This window comes from Mus caroli, unplaced genomic scaffold (assembly GCF_978045245.1).
Source record: "Mus caroli unplaced genomic scaffold, Mus_caroli_1 scaffold_12, whole genome shotgun sequence".
Lineage (NCBI taxonomy): Eukaryota > Metazoa > Chordata > Mammalia > Rodentia > Muridae > Mus > Mus caroli.
This window is the reverse complement of record NW_028227267.1, coordinates 11010168-11030402: the sequence shown is the minus strand read 5'-3', so window position 1 is coordinate 11030402 and position 20235 is coordinate 11010168. Positions and strand designations below refer to the sequence as shown.

The window sequence follows — 20235 nt, the reverse complement described above, 5'->3', positions numbered from 1 at the left end:
TTTACAGACAGCATAAAGGCTACTTAATCCCTGGATTCTGTAGTTTCAGCAATAAACTTAGACAAAACTTAGGTAAAGACCTTGTCTTTTGGGGGATAGGAGAGAGTAGAATTCTGATGAAGCATAAATATCAGACTGCTCCTGAAAGCTATTAACTGGTGGGAATGTTCAATATGATCCAGCACCCTGGACTATGAAATGCTGCCAGTTTTGCCACAATTTAATTCTGCCCATCAATCGTGAACCTACAGTTAGCTTTGGGAACAGAGCAGGCACACAGAAGGTGGGGGAATGAAAAGTATCCCCACTCCTGTTTCCAAATATTTCATATAAGGGACACATGAGTTCACTCTATGTAGAGCTTATTCAACAATGGAATGCAAGGACCATATGCCCATAACAGCAGCCACTTACCAAACAGTCATTGTAATTAATATTTGGAACTTCATTAATTTGCAAAGCTTTCACTTGCCTTAGAATACCAGAAACAGTGCTTTCCATATTACTGAGCAGTCAGTAAATGCACCAATCTTTCTTTTACAATGGCCTATTGCATTATGGGACAGATGTGCTACACACATTATTTTACTTCATAGTCAAAACAATGCTATAAATAAGCATTGTCTTGCCCCCAACCCCTTGTCTTCAAATAAGTTAACTGAGGCTGAAGACATAAATAACAAGTTCAAGGTCTCAAAGGGAAGAATGTCACACAGCCTCTTGCAGGTCTGTCTGACTTGAGTTAGTGCTCCAGGCCACTGTACCCATGGCTCCTTGACTTATTTGCTTAGAAAGAAGGAAATACAGGTAGGCTTGATGGAGGACTCTGTTTGGAGAAGCCTGTTGCCAGTTGGCTCCAGGGCAGCATGAGGCCAGTGGGCACCTGTGATGGAACTGTCACATGTAGGCAAGTCACCTTTAAGTGAACCTGCACAACAGGGCTAGGGCAGTAAACATGCCCAACTGCAGGGAACCTGATCTTGGAGCAGGTGCTTACAGCTGAAGCAAGCAAGGGCTCAGAAAGACATTTCTATATTATTTAAACAATGGGGCATTGCAGGAAAAACAGCTGCAAATGGCATACTACAATGACAAATTCAAAGAGAGACAGATGGCTTCCCTTTGAATAACTTAGAAAATGTGGGACTTTATTTATAAATGGAATAAGGCCTTTGAAACTTAAAAATAATTTAAAAATCCATTTTTTACTAAGCTTGGAGAGCAAAAAATTATATAGACTTCTATTACTTTTTAATAAATATGGTGATATCTATTTCCTGTTCTAATACTGGGCTGAAAGACACTAGGGAGACAGTGAATCTAATCCCTTTACATGCTATGCTAAATAGTGTGGCAATTGACTGAATAATGATATGTCTAAATTAAACAAAGCCTAAAATATAGTTAAAAAGTATTCATCTATAATTGAGTTTTGAGATAAAAATGGAGATCTGAAGATTAAAGTAAAAATTATTAGTTACTGTATGCTTCTTTCCACCAAGGAAAGCACCTGAAGTTGTACTCTGGCCCTTTCGTCTTTCTTATGAAGAGGACCAGTTTTCAGTAAGCCCCGCCTTCTCTTGGCTACTACACACACTCTCAGTTTGATGGCATATGCACTGCAAGTGCAGCTTCCAAGCCCATTAGAGAAGTCTATTCATTTGTTTGTTTAAAGATGCATAGAACGACATTGCAGGCTTAAAATGGCTCATTCATAATGGCTTGAATGCAGTTGTATATACAGAGAAGTTTAATTACCAGCTATCTACGTGGCTGCAATATTACCCAGGGGCTGCACTTCCTTCTTAATTAAAAATATTTGAGCTTCATATTAAAGAACTCTATTAAAATATGAATAAAACATTGCAAAGGAGAAATTTACCAAGCACTCAGCAAATCAATTTCAGAAAACATTCCTATGAGTTGAGGGCTACAGACAGCTTGTTCTTGCTCTCTCTCTCTCTCTCTCTCTCTCTCTGACTTTGTTTCTCTCTGTCTCTGTCTCTCTGTCTCTTTGTGTAAGAGCCTTTACTTTTCTTCTGCCATAAAGTGGCTTCCCACTTGGTAAGAGTGTGGTTTCCAATGGGATGTCTGCCCGTAACTCCAGGTGGTAGGACCTTGAGGCTAAGTTAAAGGGTGAGCTCCATAGCAAACCACATAGCTATCTGTCCAGATTCTCAACTTCTTAACCTAAGGCCATCCTTAATTCTGCCTGTTTCCTCTTTCACATAATATGTTAATATTAGTTCTATACCTCAAACACTTGTCTCCTGCTTGCCTTCATCTTGACTCTGAATCAGCAACAAAATACCTTGTTCTGTTCCTGCCCACTATATCAATTTTTGGCAAGCCAGAGGCTTGTCAATGATTATCTTAATGCCTCACTCAAAGCCTTTCAAATATACATTACTGTCCTTGGGATTGAGGCTACCCTCCTTTAAAAACATGAGCTTTCTCACCTCATCTTCTAACTTACCTTTTGATCACACTGCCCAGCTTCATTCTCCAAACCTTGTGTCCAGTGTTTCTGATACCTACACCACCATTCCCGGGTGACTTGCACATCTGGTATCTCCTAAGTTTTTGATCATAGCTCAAATATGACCACCCAGATCATCACTGAAGTACCAGGCATGCTGTCCAGTTTTATTACATGTTTTTTCCTATAAAAGTTGCATAGATGTTTGTTATTTTCAACAGCTATAAACCACCACGAAGAGAAGCCTCATCTGTCTTTGTCAGTGTTTAACCTCTAGCACTGAGGAGAGTTCCTGACCTTAGGCATGTAGCAGATGTTCTCATCCAGGTGAACCACATAGCAGTACCCTATCACCTGGAGGTATCTATTTTTAGATGTTCAGCATAGGTGGTAGTGATGTCTGACATGCCAGCAATCCAAATGTATGTCTCAGAGTGCTAGCCCAGCAGTGGTAACTGCACAGTGATACCAGGATAATTATCAAGATTGATGTCTGGCATCAAGTACATAGCCTAGCTGGTGTTATTTCTCTGTATTAGACTTCAATAATAAGACCACACTAAGCAAAGTACAAAATCAACAAAATTAAGGAAAAATCCATCGATGACAATTTAATGAAGGTTATAAAGCAAGAAAAAGAAATAAAGGCACAAAGAGGGAGTAAAACTATGTTTTCACAGTGATGTAATCCTATGTATTGAAATCTACAAACAAGCAGACAAGCTTACCAAGGTAGTAAGATATAAACCAGCTGTACTTCTATATATTAGCAATGGACACATAAAAATAAAAGAGAAATCAACTCCATAAAAAGAAAAAGTATTTATGAGTAAATTAACAAAAGAAGTTAAAATTTGCCTATGAAAATAATGAAGCACCACCGAATGCCAAATGTGAAAGACTGAAAACAGAAAGATGCATTATGAGTGTGAAGGCTTAATAGGAATGAAACAGTAATATTCACAAATGATCTGGAGCACGGATGTCAGCCCTGTTAGCCAGCTGTCCCTCATGCACTGCTGTGCTGGAGATCATGAACGCAGCAAGAAAGGTGTATGTGGATGGCGATTCTGGAAGTTCTAGCTTAAGACGGGGCAGATTCAATGCTCTAGGCCTCGGGTGGGTGCCAGAGATGCATGGCAGGAGTCATGTGGTACAGAAGGTTCCCTTACATCGTAAGGCAAGAGAAGCAAGATACGGGAAGAAGAAAAATAGGAGACTTGCTTCTTACAATACCATTCAAAGTCTGGTGCCTATGACAGAGGACTTCCAATAGCAGTCCACCCTCCAAAGGTCCAGAGCATAGCCCATTAGCCCTGTCCTGGGCAGCAAGCCTGTAACAGAGGGAGGGCTTGTTTTGGCAAACCCCTACCAAGATCTCAACTGCCTTTTATGCCAAAACTGACATTCTCAAACTCATACACAACTTAACATAGGCCACAAAAATAATTCAAGAGTCAGAACTATAAAAGTGACAGAAAAAAACATTCAGTGTAAATACTTGTAGCCTTAGGTCAGGCATTGGCTTTTTAGATATACTACCAAATGCACAGCACCAGAGGAAAATAGCAGGTTCATCAAAATTTAAAATGTCCATGCTTTAAAAGGCGCCATAAGGAAACAAAAAGGCAGCCCAGAGTGGGAGTAAATATTTTAAACCATATATTTGGTAAGCAGGTTTCACTCAAATTCTATTAAGAATTCTTACAAATGAATAATGATAAGATAATCTAATTAAAAGCAGGCAAAGGGCTTGAATAAACACATGTCCCAAAGAGACATAGAAACAGATCATAAGCACTGCAAGCTGTTCAACATCAGGTGTCATTACAAAACTTTAAACCAAAAGCTGTGAGCTCCAACCTCCAGCGGCTAGGAAGGCTTAACTGTAAGACAGACCGCAAGAAATGCTGACTAGAACACGCAGAGATTAGAACCTCCAGACACTGCTTACGGGAACGGAAAACAGAGCATATACTTTGGGACAGTTTGGCAGTTCTTCCAAAGTTATGAGTAGAGTTTCCTATGATTTTGAGATCCTACTCTTAGATATGTATTCAAGAATACTGAAAACACATGCCCACAGGAAGACCTGGCCATGGAAGTTTATAGTGCCCTCATTTGTAACAGCCAAAAAAAGAAGCAGTCCAAACTCTAGCTGATAAATGAATAAGGAAATACGATATAGTCATATAAAGGATTCAGGTATAGTGTGATGGTTATTCTTGGTTGTCAACTTGACTATATCTGGAACGAACTAAAACCCAGGCAGCTGGATATATCTGGGAGGAATTTTCCTTAAGTAAATCATTAAAGTGGGAAGACCCACCTTCAGTTCCAATCTTTTGAAGTGGGAAGAGCCACTTTTAATCAGGGCCACTCTGGGTAGCAGCCTAAACAACCCACAGGGAGAGAGAAGCTCTTCTCTTCTTGCTTGCCTTCACTCTTGTGGCAAGGCCATTCCTTCACTGGCATTAGACCCTGCTCCTTTGGGATTTCAGCATATACTGATGACATCCAGTATATTCACCAGCCTGGTGAACTAAATAGAACTAGATTCTTGGGTTTTCCATTGCTAGACAGCCATAATGTGTGTGTGTGTGTGTGTGTGTGTGTGTGTGTTTTGTCAGTTCTGTTCCACTAGAGAATCCTTATAGAGAATGCACCAAGTGCTATGATGCATATATTCAACAGAAGAAATCAGATACAGGTCACATATGATGGTTCCATCTGTATGAAATGTCCAGAACAGGAAGAGAGAAGACACCGAGACCAGCATCTGTCTAGAACATGCTGAGGGTGATGGAAATGGCTGCTGGTTGGGACTGTCATCTTTTGGGATGACAGTGGTGATGACTACACCTTGATAATACACTAAAAAATTGCTGAATCAAACATTTTAAAGAAAGACTTCTGTTGAGTGAAAACATTCTTAATAAAGTAGTTAAATTGGGAGGAGAAGCCATTTCTCTGGGTCTCTTGGTGAGGGGGGATCCTTTGTGGAGAAGGCACAGCGTCTGAGGAACCTTTCATAGGTTCTTAGTTGCAAACATCTCGAAACCCACTGAAAAGCAATGAATGTGACCTTGTGCTTCCAGTGTAACCTTGGAAGGATGCTCTGCTCCGGCTGCAATTTTACTCCTCAGTGATGCAAGGCTACCTTTGGCCTCCAATAATGGTCTGCCTTATTAATGAAAGATGGTCCGTCACATAAATGGGAACCTTGGATTTCAGTGATTATATGCGTTATCACAGATAAAACTGGATTAGTGTGAGTTTTCAAACCACTTATTTACTTTATTATGTGTCAGTAGGTATGTGCACGAGTGCAGACACTGAGGGAGGCTTGAGGAACCCTGCGCCTGGAGTTCAACTCAACACTGGTCTTCTGCAATAGCCTGAGCTCCCTGTGCCAGAGTCACTTCTCCAGCCCATCCTCTGAATTCTGACACAGGCCACACTTCTTCGCACGAGTGGAAAGCAACACCTTGGTGACCTTATTGCTCCCCGTGCCATGGCTTTGGAGCCTTTGCTATGTCTGGGTCCTCAGCTGGAAAGTGGAATTGTGACTTAGAAGCTTGCTTTAGGGCAGAAAAGACAGATGAAACTTGGGCTTTGAACTTGGAAAAGTAAAAAAGAAAAAAAAATCTCCTGAAATAATCCAAAGGGCTTCTGGGAACTGTTCTGCCTCAGGTGCCTCTGAGTGAGGAGACTGTATTGAGCGAACATGCCACTAGCTTTCTCTCCATACTTTGGTTCCTTTACTCTTCCTGACACTCCCTGGTACAATGACCCTGCTGAGAGGTGGTGAACTTTTAAGTCTATTTGTGCTTTTACAAGCTTACATTTGGGTTCTGATTTTATTTCTGTGGAAAAAAAAAAGTACCACTTATGAAGTAAGCTACTTTTTGGCTACATAGACTGAGACTGTATTTAACTGTGATAGTGAAGAAGTCAGGGAAAACTAACACAGGGATGTTTAGACCATAAAGACTTGCTGAGGTCTGCTTCTGCTGTGGTCAAGGGAAGCAGCATTGTAGGATAACCTACAAGGCCATTCTATTCATTTCAATTCGTTAGTAGAACCAAATAAAGTACAACAAAGTTAGACAATTAATGTCTTTTGGACTGTCTTAACAATATTTTATAAATTAAAAACATGAAGAGCACTACAGACAACTTTCACCCTAACTTGTCATAAAACAAGTGGTTTGCTCTTTCTGTATGAACACAGATTTCAGTGTTCTGTTTGAGAATGGCTTGAAGAGAGATCCAACGTTAGAAAGAAGTGGCACAGTTATTCTCATGGCATGTTGCACATGGACTGTGATTCTGGAGTTACCAAGAAAATACCTGCTCAAGTTGTACCTCTAGCAGCTGTTGCCCCTGGACAGTGTAACCTTTTACATGTGAGTGCCAGCCTCTGGGCAGTGGGCACTATGAGAATTTTGACTCTTGGAGCCTTTGTGAAAATCAATTGAATGCTCAGTACAGTGGGATGTGGCACATACAGAAATGCTCAGATATACCAGCCACTTCTACTTTACTGATGACAAAGAGGTGGCTGTCCATGTTTTATGCTAGGTAGCTCCATATTTCAAAATACTCAGAGCACAAATGAGCCAAAGCTTTGTACTGTAACAAATATAGAACTTTTTTTTTTGGACATGATACATAAACATTTTCATGTTTGGAAAAAGTGGAGTGTGTGGCTTGTTCTGCAGATCTTGTTTATTTTCTGGCTTCTGAGTGTCGTTTATGAGAAAGAGGAGAAAGAAATGTACTAATGCAGAAAGGGAAAAGTCAGCCTGACGGCCATGCATGCAGCCAGCCACATGGAGGGCGGTGCATGCAGCCACACGGCCAGTTCTGAGACTTAGCAGAGGACAAGGCTCTACTCTTAACCGTCACTTATATCATTTATTATTTGTGAAACTGCTGCAGAGACCAGAAGATAAAGAGAGTAATGATGCCTGTATGGTTCCTAATGTAGATTATTATTGAAAATCTGTCAATTTAACTGGCAAGCTTTTGGCTCAAAAAATAAGGTCCTCATTTATAATTTGCAGACAATGATCACTCAAATTATAGGAAGTAACTGGGAAATAAAAATAACTATTATGATGAAAACCACATAATTATCTTTCTCATTAAAAGCATGAGGCATTCTATTATTCCTGGGATGTGCAGCATCCTCTTTAACAGCTGTTGTAAATGAACTAAAACATCTGAATGGGAAAGAAAATACATTACTGATCACTCAAACGATGAAAAATAAGTACCGTTGTAATGGCCCGAGTGCTCCAAAGCACAGCATAGCAGGAAGTCCCTCCCACACAGAAACTACGACCAAGCCACATGCAGACCCTTCTAGAATCCACTTCAGCTTTTCTCCCTCACTTATCTTAGCAGAGTTCTGCTTGCTGACGCTAGCACGTGATAGGATGGTACATTCCTCTGCTTTGGTTAGGGGATTTGGGGTTTTCTAAGAACACCTTCTTTTCTTTAGGGCTAGAAAAATATGAGACATGACAATCCATTTGTGAAGTTAATCTTGGCTATCAACTCAACTAGACTGAGAGATGCCTAGAAAATTGTGAAAGCACACTTTCTAGGTGTGTCTATAAAGGTGTTTCCAGAAAAGCTTTACATTTGGGTCAGGGACTGAAGGGAAACACCACGCCAAATGTGAGTCACGTTATCCAACCAGATGTGGTCCTACAGGGCAGCAGTGGTTGTAGGCCTCCAGCCCTGGGCTGGGTTGTGTCACTGGTTCCTCCTGGGCTGGGATGTGTCACTGGTCCCTCCTGGGCTGGGATGTGTCACTGGTCCCTCCTGGGCTGGGATGTGTCACTGGTCCCTCCTGGGCTGGGATGTGTCACTGGTTCCTCCTGGGCTGGGATGTGTCACTGGTTCCTCCTGGGCTGGGATGTGCCACTGGTCCCTCCTGGGCTGGGATGTGGCACTGGTTCCTCCTGGGCTGGGATGTGGCACTGGTCCCTCCTGGGCTGGCATGTGTCACTGGTCCCTCCTGGGCTGGGATGTGTCACTGGTCCCTCCTGGGCTGGGATGTGTCACTGGTTCCTCCTGGGCTGGGATGTGGCACTGGTCCCTCCTGGGCTGGCATGTGTCACTGGTCCCTCCTGGTCTGGAATGTGTCACTGGTCCCTCCTGGTCTGGGATGTGTCACTGGTCCCTCTTGCTCTGAGGCTTCCAGCTGCCTGGTGGGAGCAGCTACTGATTCCTTAACCTACCCAAGCACAGATGGCCACCGTGGGCTTTGAAGCCTCTGATTCTGTAAGCTATCTAATAAATTGACTTCATATATACATTAGATGGGTTATTTTCCTCTCCAGAGCCTTGAGCAGCATGTTATTTTTAAAGTTATTTCTATCTGTTTGCCTCACTGAAGGATTCTTGCTTTCTGGAGCTCCTTCTTCCAGGGAGGCCCTTTCTAGACCCCCTGTCCCCATCTGCTTGTCCTGCTCTGTAGTGGGCTAGTGCAAATGTACTGGTACTTGAGACTGGAGAACCCTGGACACTGTGGTCATCCCATGTTAAGGAATACACTGGAAATCACTTTGGATAGAAACTTGTGAATAAGATATCAAGTACAAGTTTTTAACAAGTTAATATGCTCTATGAATAAGACACTTTTATTTTAATATAAAGAGAAAAGCTTGAGCAGCTAAAATAGCTATACAAATTATAAATAGGGGCTAATCATTTGCTGAAATGCCTTTCCAATCTCTACCAAGATTGGATCAGGCACACTTTTCTACCCCCAAGTAAGTAATCAGGGAACATTTAAAAAAATACCCACATAGTTGCTTTAAAGACTATCTAAAACAAGATCCACAAATTACCGACAGCATCTAAGAATGGTGTGCTTTTTCTACATGCAAAGCCAAGTGTAGGAGGAGGGAAAGTAAAGCTTAAGGCATTTAGCTGATTTAAATGAAGAAATGGTATTCTAAGAAAATGTGGGCTTAGGGGGCGTTTTTGACTGCTGCCAGGCAGTTTTCTTGTTTAGGAGCAGTAGATAATAAAGTGTGTTTTATATCGTGTTTTTCTTACATGAATATTTCAATGGAAAGTTTATTGTTTCCAGAGTAGATCAACATCCTCTTCAATATGATTGCTTGGAAAGCTGGAAGTGAATGCTAGGAGAGTTCACATATATAGTTCTGTGATTTATCCATAGGAAAGAGCTGAGAGAAGATAATTCTATACCTAAAATCAATGCCCATGGAAAGAATAAGTATTAGAAAGGAGCAATATGGTGCTATTTCCATGCTATACAATATTATATATTACATCATAAAAATTTCCTGCTATATTGTAATATCTAAAGAAAGAACTATATCATTGTATGTACTTTATGGTTGATTTTTCTAGTTTGACTCACTAATGTTCATGTACAGTAAGGAAACAAGTGTTAAATAAGCTTGTATCAGGGGACAGATAAAATCATAGCATATTTAAAAGGCATTAGGTAGTGTCTGAAGACCCATGTCCTGACACCAAATATACATAGCCTCAGCAAACCATGCCTCGACCATCCATACAGTCACACAGAACCAAATTTACAGTTATTACCCAAATTTGGTATCTTAAAACAAAATGTTTTATGTTAATGCTGGATTAAAGGCTGGGATTAAAGGCGTGCGCCACCACTGCCAGGCAGCAGAGCTTTTCATTAGGAGTCTGTTATTGCTTTCCTCACTTCCTTTCTTTGTGATCATGTGTAGAGTCTTATGCTAGGCAATGTGGTTGGCAGGAACATAATGGTAGACTAAGGCTCTGCCACCTGGAGATTTTATTTAGAAGGCAACAAAGAACTATGTGATGTGAAATGGACTATCACAATGACACAGAATGGCAGGTGTGGCTCAGTTTGTGGAGTGCTGAGACAGTGTAACTGTCCTGCAGGAGAGAGCATATCCTAAGCAGGGACATTTCTGCTCTCCTTTCAGACCTTAGACTATGGAAACAATGGTCCCCAGGGACCTCATGGTGGGAGGAAAAAAACTAGGTGCTTGTCCCCCAGAAGGAGATGACAGACAATTCTGACACCTTGTCAGGCTACCTTTAGAGACTGGCTCTGAGACTGAAGTCGGGCACGTCATGCTTCCACCAGGACTATGTAGCTATGCGTACCTTTCTCCCTCTATTTAAATCTAAACATCGTGTTAGGGCCCTGAAGATGGGCTTGGGGAAACCACTGGGTCTTTGTATTTGTGCCTTTTCCCAGTGTGGTCACACAGACTGCATCTCCTTTCTCTGCTTCTCACCATGACTTATCTGGGTTTTTCTAGACAGGTGTGTAAGCCTGGCTTGTTGAGGTCCCCAGAGCCCAGGCTGTAATCCTAACATGTTCAGTACAGAGGAAAGGGGGCCAATTAGCAGACTCTTGTATTTTGTAGTACATGCAAAGGTGCCAATTTCAAGGAGTTGATGATGGAGAAGCAAGGCTGATTTCAGTGTTGGAATGAGAATGCTAAGAGCAGAGCCTGCCATACTCAACCACTCTGCAAAGCTCTAGCAGAGGCTCCCTGGGCTGCCTTACGGCCATTTCTTTCTGTGGGAAGAAGGCATGTGGGAAGTAGGTTGGGATTAGCAGACAGCAGTGCTATCAAGCTTGGTCTTAAAGCCTCTGCCAAGAACAGCTTGCTGATCTGCATGACAACGGCACAGGGTCTATTTCTTAGGGACATTTCTTACTGGTACATATCAGGCCTAATTTTACAAATAATTAGAAACTTTGATTAGAGTCCCACAGATGGTAAAGAAAGGTGGGTGATACTGTGGCTATTTTTGTACCTGCCACAGTCCCCGGAGGCACTACTGTCCTATGCAAGCCACTCACTGTGTGCTTGTCTTTCCTAACACTGGATGCTGTGAGGATGCTCACATTGCTGAAGAACCTGTCTTAGGACAGAGAACTCGAATGTGTGCCAGCGACACCAGTGCAATGGCTGTCTCCTTAGTTACCAGAGAATGAGCAGTGCTAACACTTCATTTCATAAAGACAGAAAAGGGATCTGCTTAGGCTTGTCCAGAAGGGAAGGGAGATAGGAAAGTGAGCAAGCACCTTCTGGGTTAGTTCTAAGGCAGCTCTGGTGGATTCAGCATAGCCATCCTACCTCCCCTCCCTTCCCCTTCCTTCCCCTTCCCCTTCCCCTTCCTTCCCCTTCCCCTTTCCCCTCCCTCCCTCCCTTCCTTCCTTCCTTCCTTCCTTCCTTCCTTCCTTCCTTCCTTCCTTCCTTCCTTCCTTCCTAAAATTTTGGTCTGGCTACTATACAGTTTTCTCTCTTCTCCAAACACAACACACAAAAAAGGAAAAAACATTTATTTCTAATTGATATGGACAAATGACATTGGGATTTTTTTTTAATCAAAGCATCCTCCATTTGCATCCTGCTTGTATACACACACACACACACACACACACACACACACACACACACACACACGACTGGGGTATAGGTCAAGTGCTTGTCTAGTATATACACTGAAATAAAAACCATTGTATATATGTCTATAGGTCGAAGGCAGGATTTATGAGCCTTTGCAATCAATTGGCATTAATTCAGTACTTACTAGGCTGCTGCTACATGTCACGAGCAGCTTTTTTTAAAAGCACTGTAGGAATGCACATGGGTAAGAAAGCCACCCAGAGCAACGGTATTAAATTAGTTCGAAGAGTCCAATTCTCATGCTGCAGCATCACAGGATAATTATGAATACTGAGAATATACTGTGCATTCTGGAAATCCAGAGATAAGGATTTAAGCAGTCTTTGCCATAAATAAATGAGGTGGAGAAGGTATGTTTAACTTGAGTTAAAGAACAAGGTATATGTATGTGCTGAAGCATCACACGGCACACCATCAATCTGCACAGGATTTATATTCTTCTGTCAGTTATGTGGAATTAAAACCCTATAATGCCAGAGACAGGACAGTAGCAAAAGCAATGTTACCCACAAGTAAGGGGCAGGCAGGAAGGCCCCTCGAGGGCACAGATAACTTCCTGTGAAGACTGATACCAACCCAGGTGTGGGCTGCTTCATTTAGAAGGCCCTGCATATGTGAGCTCACTTTGTAAGAAGTCTCTCTCCATCCACAGTGCATCAAGGTGCAGCCTTTTCTTGCTTCCAGTTGTTCCCACAGGATCACTTTTCTTTGTGCTTGGCAGAAGCAGAGTTGATAAACGTGAAATTGCACATGTGCATGGATCCTGGCATTCAGCTCACATATTTCTTAAGTTGTATCCTGGTTTGGAGATCAGCCAGGAGGAATATGTATACCCCAGTGCGTAGATGTCCATGCTAAGGTGCTTCTGGGCTCTTTTAAGTCTATGGAGAGGATAAGTAACTGGAGAATCTGCACAGGAAACCCATAGATACGCTCCCATTGGCTGCCCCAGGATCACTAATATAGTTTATACTAGATTCAGAAACGGAATGAAGATGGTTGAGAGGACAGGTGATATCTGAGCCTAAGTTTAATTACTATTTACCACTGGCTCAGCTTCTCATTGAGAAAAAAGTTCTACAGTCTTCTCTAAGGAGAGGACAGATGTATTAGTTAGGGTTTTACTGCTGTGAACAGACACTATGACCAAGGCAAGTCTTATAAAAAAAAACCCAACATTTAATTGGGGCTGGCTTACAGGTTCAGAGGTTTAGTCCATTATCATCAAGGTGGGAGCATGGCAGTATCCAGGCAGGCATGGCGCAGGAGGAGCTGAGAGTTCTATGTCTTCATCCAAAGGCTGCTAGTGGAAGACTGACTTCCAGGCAACTAGGGTGAGGATCTTATACCCACACCCACAGTGACACACCCATTCCAACCAGGTCACACCTATTCCATCAAGGCCACACCTTCAGATGGTGCCACTCCCTGGTCCAAGGATATACAAACCATCACATTCCACTCCCTGGTCCCCATAGACTTGTTCAAAAACATGAGTCTATGGGGGCCATACTTAAACATAGCATAATGCAAAATGAATTTAGTGCAACTTTCAAAGTCCTCATAGTCTATAGCAGTTGCAACAATGTTAAAAGTCCAAAGTTCAAGGTCTCTTCTGAGATTCATTCAACTTAATTAACTGTAATCCCCAAAGCAAGGCAGGAAACCAGCTGGGCAAAATCCAAACTCTGCATCTCCATGGCTGATATCAAAGTGGTCTTCATATCTCCACTCCTTTTTCATCTTTTTTGACTGCAACAAACTGCTTCCTCCTGGGCTGGTTCCACTCCCTGTTAGCAGCTTTCCTCAGCATGTATCCCATGGCTCTGGCATCTTTAACATCTTTGAGTCTCCAAGGCAATTTCAATGTTACAGCTTCTTCTTTCAGTGTCTGGGATTCCACTTGATCTTTTGGACTCCTCCTAAGGGCTGGCATCACTTCTCCATCTCTGTCCTCTGTAGCACTCTATGCTCAGGTTGATCCACTCTATTACGGCTGCTGTTCTTGGTGATCATCCCATGGTACTGACATCTCCAATACACTGGGGTGTTCCACTCCAACTAGGCTTCACCAATAGCCTCTCATAGGCTCTCTTCAGGGTGCCAAGCCTCAAATCCTTTGCATGACGCCTTCAATCCTGGGCCATCAACTACAGCTGAGGCTTCACCTTCTCCAATGGGCTTCCCTGGCCTCTCACAGTGCTAAGCCTCAGCTTCTCTCCATGATCCCTTCATTCCTTCACAAGCAGTACCACCTGAGTGACTCTTACACATTATCAAGTCCAGCCGCAGCATGAGGTACAACCTTGGGTATCTCTGGAACACAGCTTCTTTGTGCTTCCAGAAAACAATTTCCAGAAGATTTCACCTCAACAATGCTGGTCTCTTCTTAATCACCGCTAATTCCTTAGCTCCAGCTAACCAGCATCAATTTTCCCAGTAGTTCCTTCCATTCTTAACTCTAGAGCCAGAGGCACATGGCTGAAGCTGCCGAGTTCTGCTGCTTACAGGAACTAGAACATGATCCCCTTGTATTATTACATTGTCACTAGCTTTATGTTTTCTAAATCCTTCACTGCCTAAGCTTGGCTATCCTGGTTCTTGCTCTGTAGATTGACCTTGAATGTAGAGATCAGCATGCTTGTCTCATGGGATTAAAGGTGTGTACCACCATGCCTGGATCTTATTTAGCTGGGTAGGATCTTGCCCCAAGGCCCCACTCCCTTAATCTTTATCTCCTAGAACACAAGATTTTGCTCCATTTCACTTCCTGGTACTCCTTTAATACTCAAACCATATATTTTATATTTTTCCTTTCTAAGCTTGCTATGCTTGTTCAAACTTCTCTTCATAAGACTTAACCAGAGAACAAAGTCTCTGCTGGGCTTTTTTGAAACTTCTTTTGTCAATGCAATTAATCCAAGTCTCTTCACCTTAGCCTCAGGCAAACTTTTCAGACAAGGGCAAAAAGTAGCCACATTCTTCACCAAAATACCACAAAACCAGTCTTTATGCCACATTCTGAAATTCTTCTCCTTTGAAATCTCTTGGGCCACGTCAACACAGTTCAAATTACTCCCAGCAACAAAGTCTTCCATATTCCTACTAGGATGACCCTTTAAGCCCCATTTAAAGCATTCCACTGCTTTCCAAATCCAAAGTCCCAAAATCCACATTCTTTCAAATAAAAGCATGGTCAGGCCTATCACAGCAATACCTCACTCCCAGTACCAACTTCTGTATTAGTTAGGGTTTTACTGCTGTGAACAGACACTATGACCAAGGCAAGTCTTATAAAAAAAACCCAACATTTAATTGGGGCTGGCTTACAGGTTCAGAGGTTCAGTCCATTATCATCAAGGTGGGAGCATGGCAGTATCCAGGCAGGCATGGCGCAGGAGGAGCTGAGAGTTCTATGTCTTCATCCAAAGGCTGCTAGTGGAAGACTGACTTCCAGGCAACTAGGGTGAGGATCTTATACCCACACCCACAGTGACACACCCATTCCAACCAGGTCACACCTATTCCATCAAGGCCACACCTTCAGATGGTGCCACTCCCTGGTCCAAGGATATACAAACCATCACAACAGAGAACATCTTGTTCTTCAGCAATGATTCTGCCCCTTTTATAAGGTAGAGATGTTGTTCACTGATCTCACATATGGAATGTATTTGGGTTCAACTTGTTTGAGAATTTCTGTGTTAGCTCTATTCGTTTGTTACACGCATGAGAAGTTAGCTCCCTAAGAATGAACTGAACAGCCCCATTCTCCCTTTGGTTGGTCATGGAACTACTGAAAACCCACAAAGCAGTTGAACGAATTTTGTCAGAGGTAGCAAAGAGGTAATTGTCCATTTTCACATTCTGCTTCTCAGAAGAACCAATACAAAATGCTTTTGATTTAACTTTATATTTATATTATATTAAAAAACAAATCTCTTGAACTGTTTGTCTATTGGGAACAGAAACATTTGTTTGCTACATATTCAGTCACGCCCCAGTACCAGGGCATCAATAGAGTGTGCCTGATTAGCTGCAGCAGAACATATGTGTGCTAGAGAGGATGAGTTCCCTGGGAGCCTGCACTTCCTTTGTTGAGCTACATTTCTTAGAAGGCCATGCAGATGGGCATTTGGACAATCATTTCTGGATGCACAGAATGGATGGCTCTTGCTAAGCTGTAATTTTGAGAAAGATAATTTTAATGACTCTGGAGGGCCACTGACTTAGAGCAGATGGGACCTAGGTTCTTTGAATCACAACGTTCATGTTGAATGAGTTAGGACAGAACTCATTCTAGCCTTTGTAAAACAGGATGATCATATTTATCTAAAGAAAAGATGTCTATAACATCCTTAACAGTTCTGAAACAAAATGCATCTGGAATATTCCAAGTTCACCTTTAATGGCAAACATGAACTGCAATCTGGCCAGTGGAAGTTTTCATTTTGGCCACTATTTTAACTATGGTAGTTGACAACCCCTTTCAGCTAGACAACAAGGTTGGTGAGCGGCTGAGATAGTAGAGAGAATGCTTATGTTGTTGAAGAAAGAGCATTGGCGATTCCAATATATCTAAAATGATTTCATAACAGCTATTTCCAAACTATTTCTACTTCTTGGCTACTTCTAGAAACTCTCAAAGGAATAATATAGCTCTCTGTAGATGATATAGTGTCTTGCTTCTTTTTACTAGTGTGTACACAAGAGTGAGAGGAAAGCAGGGTGGCCCTTAGCAAGCACCTAACCTTCATCCTGTCTGACACTGGGCTAAGCCAGTGATCTCTGTTACAGAGTTGTGGTTTTCTGGGAGGCAGTGGCTGTATGGGATAGGAAAGTAGAACTAAATACCCACTGGTGAAGTAGTAAGGCTCCTATAAGTGTTCAAAACAAAGCACACTTTCCAACAAGGTGGATTTGATAGCTTTTTTTTTTTTTTACTCACAAGACTTTAAAGAGTTCTTACTGAAAGTCCCACCTAAAACCAAACATTGATCTGGAAAGATGTATACAGGTCCTACCAAAAATGGTAGAAATTTGGCTTATAAGCACAGAACTGATTTATGCTTTCTTTACCTCCTATACAACAATTCACAGTCTTAGTAGAAGCGATAAAGAGGACTCTGACTTTTTCAGAAGTGCCTCAGTAATAATAAAGACATGCTGATATGAACAGGCCAAAAGGATTATTCACACAGAATAAATATTAGATTTGTCTGGCAGGTTATTCTGGAGAGTACATTACATTGTAATACAGGAAAAATGTGATATTAAAAAGTCCTTCTATTTTCCTATTTCATATACTGACATTTAAAAGTTTTCAAAGACTACATAGAAACAAAATGTCACATGTGGATCAAAGATTCATTTCATTATGATGTGTGAATGAGCTAATCAAAGGAATGTAGAAGTGAGTAACTTATAGCATAACCCAGAAATTTATTCAATGAGGAGATAGTGCAAAGGCAAATAACTAAATTCTCGAATGTAAAAAACAAAAACAAAACCAAAATCTTTGAAAGGTTTACCAGGTTTACCATTGATGTCTACACATTTGTTCCTTACAGGCTTCCATACTGTGGATGAAAAGAAGATATCAAAGATTTACCACCGAATCTGAATGTGACAGGGAGCCAGTCTATATTTATTTGTGTTCTAAATGGATATTCCAGGGGGCAAATGTTGCAATCTGAATTGTATAGGGTGAGGATGTGGCTTTGAAGCCATTGACATCAGTATGTGCTCCATAGCCATAGCTGAGGCATTGAAAAGTGACAGTACTATAGGTCTAGATAAAATCAAATTAGGGGAATAATGAAACATTAATTTAAAGCTAGTTCAACTTGCAAGCCAGGTGCATCCACTAGCCATGTTGGGAATAATGAGGAAACGCCAAATGGCCTTTCAGATGCTGTGACAGTGTGACAAGCCCTTTGTTTTAACAGCTTTCCTAATTTTACATGGTAGTTTCAATTTTATAGCTCGTCATGAAATATATTTCTGAAAGGTGCTTTTCAAATAAAAGGTACAACTTCAAATTAATTGAGCACCAGCATATCAGTACACACGACAGCCTGGGGAATGAAACACACATCAAGCAGAGTATGAGAGATATTCTAAAACCTCCCACTGTTTAGTGCGGCTCTCCCAGTGTGATCTCTGATGTGAGTTAATTAATTAAGCTAGCAGCACCTTAACTGATACAGACAATCTATCACCGGAGCCTTACTTTAACTAGTCTTTACTATAAAAGTATACTTTTCTTTTATAATAATAACACAATGTGATTCTACCTGGTTTATGTTACTGAATTTGAATAAACTTATCTTTAAATATCACTCACTTGTCAAATATTACATAAAGTATTTCAACTATTGGGTATACATTTCAAGTATCTAAGTAATATAATTACCACCTGTTCATATAATAAAATACTAATGTTTTTATCTATATGTTATTTTAAGGATATAATATTCTTGAACAATGTAACTCACATTAACATGTAATCTTAATTAATCCTTAAAATTTGGAGGTGTATATAAAATAGACACTGAAAAAATATAATTTAATTTCTTATGGCCTATATCATAAATAAATAAATAAGAGAAGTTATCCTACAAGAAAATATGATACCCACCAAGCAAACATCCAAAGAAAAAAAGGAAATCAATTTTGTAGTTACACTTATGTAAATAAATGTAGTCCAGTATTTAATTTTTTAACATTTTAATATCTTGGTTTGTATATTGTTTATATCTCTGACTCCATAATATGGCAAGGCTTCTGTCCCTTCCCGGATGGCACTCCTAAGAAACTGACTAACAGTGTGCCAGGCAGGTGTTAGCAGTGACACAGTCCCACCGCAGACTCAAGCCATATGCTACTGGCCGCACAGACAGGCTTGGCACAGTATGAGCAGATTGCTATGCAGTCAGAGCTTGGGGTGGGTGGGGGGGAATGCATGATGAATTACTTCCATTTCATAGTTATTAATAAATACCTTTTGTATAATAAGCATTGAATGGTATCAGAAGCAGAAGAGATAACAGAAAAAGGAAAGTACATAAAACAATATGAAATTCAAACACACAGAGCTGAAGGTCTTCACTTCCTCAGAGAACTTGATTGCTCGAGGTTTATTTGTCATCTAAACGGAGGAGCTAAGTCCCTCATGACAAGCTCTTCCCACAGCACTTCCTAAGAAAACCACTCTCATTGCTTCCCAGGGAATTGCTATTTCTCATCTGCCAGGAAATTTCCAGTATTAAAGTAAGTAGGTATAAGTAAGAACGGTGGTGTTGTGTGCCCCTTGGAAAGACATAGCCTGTCCCTTGTATGTATGCAGTGCTTTGAATTGACTGACCAGTTTGCTCGAGTAATACCTTAGAGGTGATGATGCGAGATGGAGACCCTACTAGATGCAGAAGACGGATGTCTGTTTTCTAATTTTTACAGCTTAATAATTTCAGGGTCAAAAGACTTAGGTGTGTCTAATACCAACACTTAACACAGTAGCATGAAATGAACTATGTTTGGCATCAGCTGCTATTTCAGCACACACAGAACCCAGAATATTATATAGAAAGGATCCTCATATATTTTTATGACAAAATTCATTAAAAGGCATAAACCCCATAATTACCGCTAGATCTGTAAGCTATGCCCCCATATCTTCAGCCGGCTCTGATGTGGGAGGTGTGGCCCTAATCTACAGTGCACAGTCCACAGGGAATTCTCCTGTGCTTCAGTTATTTCAAGTTTGTAAGCACATGTCAGAGTTTTTCTACTTATTTCTATATCATAGTGTTTGCACATCTTTTCTTGAACTTTAACTTGGCTACAGTGCTTTTAAAATCTGTTTCTTACCTTCGTTAAGAATAACGATAAATGTATTTATGAGGCTGGAGAGATGGGTAAAGTACTTGTGCGACAAGCAGAAAGACCTGGATTTGTGCCTTAGAACTCACGTAAGAAGCTGGGAGAGGCGGCTCCCAGGAAGGTGCAGACAGGCCTGCCAGCAATAGCCTACTTAGTGAGCCCCAGGGAAGTGTGAGGCCATCCCTCAGGAAGAAAAAGGTGGAATGTCACCCGAGGTCTCCACATGCAAGGACACAAGTGCACCCAACACACAGGGGCTACAAATACACACACATTGATGGAATATACCCTTCTCAAATTCACTTTGCATAGAGATGAAGCCATAGTATTTAGTGTTTAAACAAGTGTTGCTAAGCCAAATTCTGGTGTCAACAAATTTATAAACAAACTTTTTAT

At 41.2% G+C, this 20235-nt stretch overlaps 1 protein-coding gene across 2 annotated transcripts in view; it reads right to left on the bottom strand.

Moving 5' to 3' along the window:
* Positions 1–20235, bottom strand: part of Cfap20dc (CFAP20 domain containing) — a 248739-nt gene that overhangs the window by 63222 nt on the left and 165282 nt on the right. The window lies entirely within an intron of this gene.